The 12,355-nt window shown below is 51.0% G+C and overlaps 1 protein-coding gene across 10 annotated transcripts in view; it reads right to left on the bottom strand.

Annotated features, from left to right (window-relative positions):
• The window catches only part of Pcbp3 (poly(rC) binding protein 3), a 202,442-nt gene extending 199,867 nt beyond the window's left edge, over positions 1-2,575 (bottom strand). For 7 of the 10 annotated variants that reach the window (XM_059282461.1, XM_059282472.1, XM_059282460.1 and 4 more), the window contains exon 1: positions 2,396-2,574. The gene's annotated coding sequence lies outside the window, so the exon portion shown is untranslated. Of the gene's footprint in view, positions 1-2,395 lie in introns of all 10 variants that reach the window. The other 3 variants (XM_059282473.1, XM_059282467.1, XM_059282471.1) reach the window with 3 other exon arrangements.
• Positions 2,576-12,355: the final 9,780 nt, after the last annotated feature.

Raw genomic sequence — 12,355 nt, 5'->3', positions numbered from 1 at the left:
AACACCAGCTCTGAATTCCAGATACAGTGTCCAATTTTTTCACTTATAAAGACCCTATTTCTTTCTTTCTTTCTTTTTTTTTTTTTTTTTTTTTTTTTTTTTTTGGTTTTCAAGACAGGGTTTCTCTGTGTAGCTTTGCGCCTTACTGGAACTCACTCTGTAGCCCAGGCTGGCCTCGAACTCACAGAGATCCACCTGCCTCTGCCTCCCGAGTGCTGGGATTAAAGGCATGCACCACCACCACCCGGCTTTAAAGATCCTATTTCTAACAAACTTATTTTACTGTTTTCTGTGTACACATGCCCACGCATGTGCACATATACATGCCACAGTGCTCCTGCAGTGGTCAGAGGACAACTTTCAGGAATCAGTTTGCTCCTTCCACCATGGGTTCCAGGGACTGAACTCAGATCATCCAGCTTGCAAGGCACATGCTAAGCCATCCCACCATCCTGGAAACATTTTTTTCAAAGCTTTATAATATTGAGCTCTAACTATGTGCATGAAGTTATATAAACTCAAAAGCATGTGCACCGAATGTGCGCTGTATTAACAACACCACAAGTGAAAAAGCATCATGGTTGAAAAAGGAAGCCCTCAGCTGAACAACATCTGAACTCGTAGCTAGAAGACCCAGCTCGCTGGAGGATCTCATGTCTCAAGACACCGTGCCAAGCTCCTCTAAGCCCCTCTGATGCTCCAGCCATTTCCAGGGAGCACTAATCTGTACATGCTCCTCTCGGGAACAAAATGGGCATATCGGATGTTAGATAATGAACTGTCCTTGGTGTGAGGCCTGAGAGTCAGTTCTCAGTATAGACACACCCTGCAGTTCCTCTGGCACCTAAACCACAATTAAGTCCAAAGAAGAGAAATGGGGCACAAGTTTGCCTCACAAGTTTCGGGAGGGCTGGGTCAGAGAAATGTGTTGAGAGGGAGAGTGTGTATGCTAGCTATCCAATCTGGCCTCCAAAGGTCTTTCCCCAAGGCCCTGGCACCCAGGATTCCTTTTGGTGCAGCACCCACTAAAAGTCCTCCTCAACCTATAGTGCCATTGGCTCACATACAAAGCTAACAAGACTTGAAAGTCCATGGTGCCATAAAGAAAAGTATAAGGAAAATAACCAATCCTGGGACCCAACTTCCATTAACCGACAAATTTCCCACACAAACAATATAGTGCAGAGTAAGGAGGGAAACTAGACAACTAAACCCTTTCACTAAACAAAACTCTTAGGGGAACAATAAGAAACAGGTCTAAGAGCATCTCTTTCCCAAAAAAGAAAATGCAGTGATCACAAAGAGGAACCAGCATCAGTCAGTTCTACCTGTCCTGGCTCTAATGGATGGTGCAGAAGGAGAGCCAAGAGAAAAAAATTGAGACAGGAGACCGCAGTGGAGGGGAGAGAAGAGGCCGCGCCCCGGCCTCGCCCCACATCCATCCATCCTCTGAGTTTCCTTTTTTTTTTTTTTTTTTTTTTTTACCCCTGTTCATCTCAATCACAAGACATCCGTCCAAGCTTTGCAAGTCTCAGTGAGATCACAGCCATTGTATGCTGACCCAAAAGCCTGCTGAGTTATGTGCCCACTGACAACTTCTGAATTTGGGGAGGGAGTGGAGAGGCCTGGGCTCTCCTGAGTGGCTCCCCAACATGGGCAAGGGCCAGTTACCATCAGACTTTCACAAGGACCCTGGGCCTTGCCTGAACCCTCAGGCACGACCATGCAGGGCCGGAAACGGAGCCCCTGGCTGGAAACTTCTGACTAGGACCCTGCTCTGGCCCCGGCTCCACGCCCAAGGGCCACCAAGAACCACTCTACTGGGAAGCCTGACCCTCAACACCGCCCCCCTCTCTCTCTCTCAGTCTGGGAACCCCATCCCCTTGCTCAGCCTGGTACCCCCGCCTCAAGCCTGGGATCTCCTGCCTTAAGCCTGGAACCTCGCACTCAGCCCTGGAGCCTCAGCCTTCAGCCCGGAGATCCCTGCCCTCAGTCCTGGAACCCCTTGCCCTCAGTCCTGAGATCCCCACCCTTAGCCTCGGACTTCCATCCTGGGACCCTCGCCCTCAGCCTGGTACCCCTATCCTCTATCCTGGGACCTCTGCCCTCAGTCTGGGACCTCGCCTCCGCCTGGGACCCTCGCCTCAACCTGGGGTCCCGGCCCTAGTCCTGAGATCGCCAACTTCAACCCACCCCCAGGACCCTCAACACGCCAGCTCGGATGAAGTTTTCTGACGGCGAACTTCCAGTCCTCCGGCCTTTCGCGGGGTCTCAGAGGCTGGCCTGGGACGCGGCGTGCGGGCTAACCCCCCGCGCTGGACACCCCCACCACCACCACCGCCACCGCCGCCGCCGCCGCCGCCGCCGCGACTTCAACCGGCCGCCACTCACTCACCTGCCCTGCCACGGACAGCGAGGCCGCGGGCCAGGTGGAGCCGGTGCTGCCGATCGGGTGGGGCAGAGGAGGCAGACTCGGCGCGACGCGAAGCCCGAGGCGACCAAGCGGCGGCCGCGGCGTCTCCTGGCTCAGGCGACGGTAAGCAGCGCCTCGAGCTCTGGCCCGAGCACTGCGCGCGGCGAGGACCCGCCCCCTCCGCGCAGCCAACCACTCCCGCGCAGCCCGCCGGCTCTGGCCCCGCCCCCGCCCAAGGGCAGGGCCTGAGAAAGCGGGCGCCGGGATCCTATCGAACTGCAGGACGGTGACCAGCACGGCCAATCCGAGCGCGGGAAGCTCCCCGGCTAGAAGCCGTTTAGCGTCGAAGGGCGGTTAGGGCTGGGCGGGGCCCCACTCTGGGGCTGGAAAGAGGCGGGGCCGCTGGGAAGGCTTGTCAACTGGTTGGGGGCGGGGGCAGAACAGGGGCGGGGCCTGGGGCGGGGCCTCCAGGAGGCTAGAGGGAAAGGGAGTGGAGACGCAGACGTGAGATGGCTGCGCGCGGCCTGCCTCTCGCCTGCGCTCGCCTGCAGGTGCCCGCGCGGGCGACTGCGGACACCCAGTCTCGCGCTCTGGTATTCTGGGGCCGTCAGTTGGACCCACGGTCCTTAGGGACCATGCGGGCCTGATCTGTTGACCAGCAGCCCTTCGCGGGTTGCCCCTCTTCACGGGAGTCTTGGCTAGCCCACGCAACCCAGACTGCAGAACTTGCGTCCAGGTTCTCTCATGTGCTGGGCCTGCACATCTATGCACAAATGACTCAAGGCTGAAGGCAGACGGAAGAACTGGCTGTGGCGGCTGTTGGAAAACATATCACTTTGTTTATTATATTATTATTATTATTATCATCATCATCTTTTGTGCACCTCTCTGGGGAGATGTCTTGCTCTGTTTTGTTTCTAACTAACTATCGTTTTCATCAGACTAAACTATCTTTCATCTGATTGTACTCTTATCAGCTTACACTTGAAATTCCTTTCTGCACAACATGAAGCGAAGGAACCAAGCCATATTGTCATCCCGGCACTGGTACAAGCTGCGAGTACTGGGACCCTGCCTTGCACCAGTGCCTAGATAACCAGGCTTCCTAAGGCCTTTCTACAGCAGCCTGGACCAGCCAGAGAAAGGCCTCTTCGGACTCAGGGACCAAGCTTTGCCTTTCACAGATGGGGAGAGTGATCCTCAGATTTCCCACCAGACATGCAAGAAGCTTCCCTGGGAAGCAGGGTTACTTCTTTGTTGTCAGATGAACAGGTGGGTGAGAAGAGAAGTGGGTGAGGGTGAGATTCTCGCTGAAATGGCAAAACTCTCATTTAGCCCTCAGGCCTCAAACCAACGATTCACTTTGGTGGCAATAATGATATATTATACATGCAAACGAGTCTATACATAGCTCTCAACCTTCCATCTGTTAAAATTATGACCTCTTTTGTAGAGTCAGGAAGACCCTTGTAGGTCTGGAGCCTGTCACAGTAAACCATATGGCCCTTGGGAATGCCCAGAGTCATACAGGGATGATGTCCTGGAATCCACTCTGAGGGAAAAGTTCTGGATCCCACATCAGACATATACATACAGTGGTCATGGGGGGGGGGGGGGAGGTGGGACACAAAGGAGTGCATGCTTATTTGTCTTCAAATATCACCTGTGAGATTCAATGACAACCTTTTAAAAGAAAGGGTCTGGGTGTGGGCAAGAGGAGGCTGTGCAGAGCCCTACCCAGAGGCTAAGTCCAGCTGCAGCAAACCATGAATCTATACCAAGAGGGGATGCTGGGAAGGACTATGGGCTCCCACCTGGGGAAGCGAGTGGGCATGTGGGCGGCAATATTGCACATTAGTGTACATTAACCCTGTGCTTGGGAGAGGGAAGAGTGCGCTGTGGTAGAGAAGAGGACCGCGGTTTGGAGGAGAGTACCTCAGGCAGCATGCTGGGAATCACCGAGATGAGGCTCTCCCTGGAGGATGAACACAGCGGATTGAGACCAGCCCTCCCACAAGAAGCCAGACCTGAGCAAGGACTTAGACCAAGATCCAAAGTGTCCACAGGACCGGCGTGCTCAGGTCCTTAGCCTCCTAGGCTCTGCGTGGAGGCTCCGGAGGCTGGAACTGAAGTGGGCGCTGCCAAAGTGCCCCCCCTTCTCCAGATTACAGGTTGCCAGCCTCCTTCTCTGCTCTCCAGGAGCCGGGGGGGCCTCAGCTGCCTACATCTCCTCCTGGAAGACACACTTAGTCATTAGGAGAGTAATGATAGTCTTTTCAAGGCAGCATGTTGGACCCTAACAACTTTCAATTATTTCCAGTTCCTGCCAACCCTGGGAAGAGAAAAAGCAGTTCATCTCAGGGCCCCACCCTTGACACGAAAGACAATCGAGTAGGCTCTCCGTTCCATATCCCAGCAGATCTTTGAGAGCCGGGGCAGGCAGCCCCGCCCCTGGCTGTGGCAGCTGCTGACCCATCGCCCTCCCTCCGCACATCCTTGCATCCCTCCAGATGCATGCTTCCCGTCTTCCATTAGCACCACTAGTGCGCTGTCAGCGTGGTCCTTCCCGGGAGAAGCGCACCCAGGGGCTTGCATTTATAAATAACTCTATGGTGTCTTGTTGGGGTGTGGAAGAGTGGGGAGTGAAGGAACCTTGTAATTATCATCTGCTTACTGTGATGTCAGATCAAGCCCTAGGAAGTCTCTGAGCACTTGGCCCTCCAGATTGTTGCACACATCCCTGCCACCAGAGAGCTGGGAGGCCACAGTTTCCACAGGCTGGGACATCTGGAGGGGTGGGAGTGGAGGCCCCCTTTAGCTCCACATTAGATGGCTCAAAGTGCCGGTAAAATAGTTACACACAGAAAGCAGTCACGATGGTAATTAATGTCAAATCCTCCGCGAGGCGCAGGTCTCCCCCTCCCCCCCCCTCCGCCCTGGTGGAATGCGGCCCAAGCCCACACCAGCTCTACAGCTGCAGCCCCTCCCCTTCGGGTAGGCAGAGAGCAGAGGGACAGAGCATGGGGCAGGACCCCGAGTGGGCTCTGTTGACGGTCAGCCGGACTCCACTTCCTTGCTGAGCCTCCCTGGAGCTAGGACCCACCTGCCCATCAGAACGGCCCTTTGCACGGGGTGGAGAACGGGAGTACACACTTTACCTAGTGGAAAACCAGAGAAGCTCTGCATCTAAAGCCCCTCTTGCTGCGGGCCACCTCGCTATCTGTTTCTGCTGCTAACTCCTTCCCTGCACCAGGACAGCTGCTGTGCTCTCTCAGAAAATGCTGCCTGAGCTCAGCAGGCTGCTCTAGAGAACTCTGGGAGCCAGGGTGGTGTAGGGGAAAATCAGAAGGCAAGAAGCCAGTGCTTCATTGGATACCCTGTTAGGGAACTGCAATCATCAACATCGTCCCCACCATCATCTTCATCACCATCATGACTGGCCCCTCCTAGACAGCAGAATCCTAACGTAATGAATACACCTCACCTAACTTACCTGGTTGGTCTTGAATCTGATTGTTACTGGATGGGGCAATTAAAGGGTTCCTAACTTGCCTCACTGCACCGTGTAAGAGGCAACAGCCACATGCGGCAACCATATGCTGCCCCACTTGACAGGATCCTGTCCTTTGTGACTGGGGTTGGAGTGCTGCAGAGACTGCAAAGCTATGGGCAGCCTCACTGAGGGACCCCCAGCTGGGGCGGCAGAGCTGTGGAGGGCAGCATGAATTGGAACCACATTCACCCGGAGGCCTCCAGGGAAAAAGGACAGAGGATCTCCGGTTGTCACATCCACAGTCTTCCTTTGCAGCTGGTGTAACTTGCATCTCCAGCCTCCCTGGCCCCTAGACATTTCCCAGAACCATCTTCTGTGGGAGTTCGTGGTTTCTGCATCCTGAGAAGGCTATGGTTCACCTTTCACCTAGGCACACCTTCCCCTAGAACTCTGGCCCTGGTCCTAAAAGACCTGGGTGAGCACAAGGACCAGAGACCAGGACTGATCTGCTGCCTGCCCGTAGCTGTGCAGTGGGAAATGTCAGCATTGATGGATGTTTCTTCTACAGACAAGGAAAGAATCTCAGGGTCAGTAACTTGGGTTCAGCCAAGCAGGAAACCCTAAAAGTGGGGGGTGGGGGTGGGCATGTGCAGGAGGACCATATGTACCAGCCCATTGGTGACTGTTGAAGGGGTTCCAATATCTGATTGTGGAAAAGGACCTGAGTCCCACAACCCACTGTCCCCAGAAGACTAGAGAGCTCTTGCTGTCTTCCGGCTCTCGGCAACTCATATCAAAAGGCAAGTGAATCAGCAGCCTGCCTTGGAGTGGTTGCTACCTCTGAAACGGAGACTTCTTAGACCCTGGAGCCTGCTGGAGAGAGAGGGGAAGAGGGGGAGGGGGAGGGAGAAAGAGGGAGAGGGAGAGAGAGAGAGAGAGAGAGAGAGAGAGAGAGAGAGAGAGAGACAGAGACAGAGAGAGAGACAGAGAGAGAGAGAGAGAGACTAGCTACTTCCATGTCCTAGGAGCCTTGGACCCCTCCTTACTTGCAATCGGGCAGCTCCAGCTTCACCATCTTTATAAGCAAGGTTTCTAATGTGTTTGTGTAAACAAAAGAAAAGCTGCATCTTCGTCCACGTCACATGGCAACAGAGCACTGGGGTCAGCGGGGCTTTATTTCGGGAAGACTTTCAGCGCAATGGCGGCCAAACACCCCTCCCCTTCTCTGTGCCTCTACTGGCGCCATTAAGACTAAAATTAGAACCACTCTTCGTTTTAGTCATGAGCCCCGTGGTACCCACCATCCTCCCTCCAAACCTCCACTAGGTAATTAGAAAGATACTAGAAGGGAGAGGCAGAGCTTTCAGACTCCAAATCCCGAGGAGAGGCTGAGCAGACAGACCGCTGAGGGCAAGCACCCTGCCCTTGGTTCACCTGCATACCATTAAGGTTGAAAATGGACTTTCACTTTCATTTTGCCGCTTTTTAAAATTAGGGCCACCTTAAGCTTCCATTGACGTGATCATCTCTAATATCCACAGCGGATTTTAAGCGGTGGCACTCTTTAGACAATTCCTATAATAGGAAGAAGCTGGGAGGGAAGGGGTCCAACCTTACCGAGACTTCACCAGTTTTCTCAGTAGAGCAAATAAATGTATGTGCATTCTACTTCCTTGTATTCAAAGATCTCCGGAAAATGTTTTAAGGTGAAAATTCAACATGAATTCAGTATGAATGATGGAAAATATACCATTAAAGGGTAAGCTAAAAGCAGGAAGAACGCTCCACTTGGGAAGGAACTCACACTGGGAGCCTAGGGGCCTTCCCTTTCTCACAAAAGACTCTTTGAGTCCTTTCTCTTCCCATCACAACTCCCTCCACAGTGATCCTGGATTTATCAAGTTCATGTCTTTATGATCCTGGCCTAGCCAATAGGAACTTGTCCCGAGGTCTACAGAATCTCACCCTGGTTCCCTTCCTGGATAGACATCCCTAGGTTCCCTCACTGCCTCTCCAGGTCAGACTTTGAAGAGCACACAGGTGACAAGGGTAAGCTCCCTCCTCCATATCTGAGGTGGAAGCCATGTGACACCACCGCCCCACTCACCTTTGCCCAACCCCGGTCCCTCACACAAGGAGTGTCCCTGCTCATTACCCTTGTACTATGCCAACAAAGACCTGGGTAGCACTAGACCATAAGGACCCTGTCTTACAGCCTCTCTTGTCCACTCTGCCGCTGGCCCCTGATCAGCTCCTAAAGGGACAAGTAGCGAAGGAAGAGGCATCTTCTCCAGCTCTGCATTCCCAGGTCTCAGTACCAACAACTGTTAAGAACCTGGGATGCAGAGGCTTTCCTCAGTGAGGATGAGTTCCTGGAGGCAAGTCCCACCAGGTCCTGATGCTGACCACACACACACACACACACACGTGGCCCAGGCTAGTCTGTATCCTCAGCAACTTCTGCTCCTCTGAAACTTCAACCCCTCTGCCTCAGCTGACAGGTCCCAGAAAAAAGCCGAGGCACTAGCTGCTCTGCTATTAAGATAGAGAAGTGAGACCTGCCACTCCCTAGTGCCCTGAGAAGGTGCAAAGCATTGTGAAAACGCTGTGAAAATCTACCGAGATTAGTAGCCATGGCAGCACATACTTTTAATCCAAGCACCTGAGAGGCAAAGCCAGGTGGATCTCTGTGAGTTCAAGACCAACTTGATCTACATAGCAAGCTCCTGGCCAGCCAAGGCTACATAGTGAGACCATGTCCCAGAAAGAAAAAAAAAAAAAATCACTTTCAATGTTTATGGCATAAACACTCCTTCTGACATTCATTTTCCCGTAAATAAGCAAAGACAATGGAGATGGGTAATTTGATTCCATAATTAGCAGCTGTTGGCCTCTCCCTTACTCTCTTGAGCAACAACCATGAGCAGTCTCACAGCCAGTCAGACCACCCCAGATCCCGGCACCAGCCATCTCCAACACTCCACAGATGCCTTAACACGACTATACAACAACCACAGCTGATCGCCCCCAGCAACTGAAGGCATGGCCTCCCCCAGGGCTGTCGGAAATAATTTATACTAAACCTTTTGCTATCACAGCCTTACGTAAGTCTGCAAGCGTTTCTACCTTAACAAATGGGAGAACTTCGCCCCGGTGGTCTGGCAGAGAGACCGCTCCAACTGTTAAAGGCCAGGCTGTGATTGGCCAAAAACAAAAGCATCCATGACTGTGATTGGTGCCAAAAAGCAAGATGATGATTGGTTCAAACACAAGCCTATGATGAGCACTAAGAGACAAGGTTGTGCTCAGTTCAAAGCCAACAATTGTGATAGGTCCAGATATCCCAATCTATAGAAGCAGGCTACTCAAGCTCACTGACTGAATGCACTGGGAAACATTTCCTATGGTGCCTCCCTTGACACTGCTGTGTTAGGCCCAATAAAAAAGCTTCATCCGGTTCTTCTCCCTATCTACTTTTAGAAATGTGGCCTGAGCTGGAAACATACAGAAGCAGAAGAGAACAGGGAGAACCGAAGAACGGCGGAGGCAGTGCTGAACAAGTCGACAAGCGAAGCCACGAAAGGAGCAAGGCACCCAGTAGCTGGACAGCTGGAAAGGTAGCAGCCCCCGTCAAACATCCGGTTAAACGACCATTAGAATATGAGGGCTGAAAGAGTGTTACAGACCATCTTTGAAGTGACTCCTGAAAGGTACACAACGCACAGAAAAAATGCTGAGGCCCAGAGGAAGACGTGGTTCCAGAAGCAGCAGCGAGTGAGCTTACTATGACATAGTGTACATACGTGTCCAAGTGTCTGTGACCATGTGCAGTTTCATGTGTATATGCATGTGGACAACAGAAGTCAAGGTCAGGCGACTTCATCAATCCCTCTCAATCTCATTATTTTTTAATTTAATGAATGTACTGTGTGTATATGTATAATGTATGGGGCACATGTGCCACAGTGTGTCTGTGGAGGTCCAAGGACAAGTTTGTGGAACCAGGTCTCTCCTTCCACCTTTGTGTTGGTTCTGAGGATCAAATTTGGATTGCCAGACTTGCAAAGCCAATGCCTTTCCTCTTTGAACCATCTCACCAGCACCCCACCTTATTTCTTTCCTAATTTTTGTTTTATTTTATTTTATCTTATGTGTAATGGGTGTTTTGCCTATATCACAAGCATGCCCACTACCCACAGAGGCCAGAAGAGGGAGTCAGATTCCCTGGAGCTGGAGTTAAAAACAGTTGTGAGCCTCCATGTGGGTGCTGGGACTGGAACCTGGGACTCTTCTGGAAGAGCAGCTATGCTCTTAACTACTGAGACATCTCTCCAGCCACCCTCCACCTTATTTTTGAGACAGATCTCTCACTGAACCTGGGAAGTCACCAATGCAGACAGACTGGCTGGCCACTGAGGTCCAGGGATCCTCCTGTGCCCATTTCCCAAACAAGGGGATCACGGACATATACTGTCACACCAAGATTTTCACATAGGCACTGGGGATCTGAACTCAAGTCCTCGTCCTTGCAGGCAAGCGCTCCACTGAGTTCGCCATCACCCTAGCCCCAACACGCCTCCTTTCAAATCGATTGCATCAAGTGTTTTGTCCGAGCAATGCAAAGCTGCCACAGCACACAAGGGTGGTGTGATGGATCCCCTGTATAAATCGCTTCAGACTGTATGGTGTGAACAGCCATGGACACTTCCTACAAAGGAAGTGACTAGTATCGAGAATCCAAAGGGGAAGCAGAAGTATGATCGTAGAGACTGGGCTGCAGACCAACTTCCCAGGACCTCTCGCTGCGGTTATCCTCAGCCTCTGCCTGAGAGCCTAGTGATTGTAACTAACTAGACGTCCTTACTGTGGAGAAGCGGGCCTGTGTCCACTCCCTTAGGGGTACAGACTATCCCTCCCTGGAAATGATCCAGATCTCCCCCACTTCACACTCCAGCCCTGTCCTTTCCTAAGGGGATGACCTGCCCGGCCAAGTCTCTCCACCATTCCCCAGAAACAGCCCACCTCCAGCCAGCCACAGGCCTGGGGAGGGGCCACCCAGTCTTTTGGACAGTATGCTAGCAAAGTTGGCAGGGAACTCCAGGACTTGGTCCAGGGACTCAGGCTAGGATCTACCAGGCAACATATGAGATCTAGGTGGAGATATTGGTTCAGCCCCAGTGACTTGAGATGTAAAAGAGAGATAGGGTGGGGACTAAGGAACCCTGAAAGGACTCTCATGAGCCCAGGGACAGGTGTTCTAGGTATGGATGTTAGATGATGAGAGTGAACTGTCTCTCACAAAGTGGACAGGCTACTTTAGAAGACACACACAACACAGGCACTTGAGCATGGGTGCACAGAGCCCCTGGACTGTAGCACACACTGAGGCTATGATTCCTCCTCACCATTTACTCTAATGCTACATCCAAAGGTGGAACAGGAACATGCTCCAGCATTCCTGTCTCCCTGAGTGAGCAATGCCACCAGAACTTTGGAGATCTTATATACAATCTGTCCACAACAGCATTGTGAAAACAGACATCTAGGACTGTGTTGAGTGTCAGCACAGTGACCTTGTTCCTAAAAATCTGTTAAACCTGTGTCCTATAACAAGCAGTGGTCATACTCGTTCATTTTAAGATGTGGAAACAGTTTTCCGAGGTGCAAAAATAAATAAATAAACCTCTTCCAAATAAAAGGTTTCTGTGAGTTTTGTGATAGTTTCTTAAAAAATGTACCAACGTTTGCTTTCCAGTTAGCATGCTAGGACAGTGATGTGAGGAAAATGGAAATTTACCAGCCCAATTTCACCAGAAGCCTTTGCATCATTGATGGATGGTCTGAGCAAAGAATACCATGATTTTTGTAAGTACAGCCAGCAACACACTTTTTAAATTTCAATTTGCATATTTTTCCAAGATGTTCTTTTTAGCTCTGACAGCCAGCTATTGAAGCAAGAGTCTTAGATGAGACCCTTGGAATCACAGTTTCACAAGACTCTAAACCGAGGTGTTTAAAATAATAGAGCATATTCATTCACACTAGCCTCCTAAAATAGCACCATAATTACTAATTTTAAATTAGTAACTTTAAATTAGTAATTGTGTTAAATTGCATGCACAATGTTTTTTTTTTTTTTGTAAAATAGGTAGAAGTTTTTGAACTATTCATTTTATCTCAACCCCTTTGAGTTTGGATATGTTTTACATTGTGCTTAGTATTTCCAGTTAAATAGATCACATATATCTGAGGAAATTCACGTGATAGGCTAGCTGACCTAAAAAAAAAATTTTAAAGACCACAGGTTAAAAAATTTAACTTGCATGCATGTGTGCATGTTTGTATATGCTTGTGTGTGTGTTTGTGTGTGTGTGTGTGTGTGTGTGTGTGTGTGAGAGAGAGAGAGAGAGAGAGAGAGAGAGAGAGAGAGAGAGAGAGAGAGAGAATAT

This window comes from Peromyscus eremicus, chromosome 16_21, assembly GCF_949786415.1.
Source record: "Peromyscus eremicus chromosome 16_21, PerEre_H2_v1, whole genome shotgun sequence".
Taxonomy (NCBI): Eukaryota; Metazoa; Chordata; class Mammalia; order Rodentia; family Cricetidae; genus Peromyscus; species Peromyscus eremicus.
Note: the sequence above shows the minus strand (reverse complement) of the source record. Positions and strands in the feature narration are given on the sequence as shown.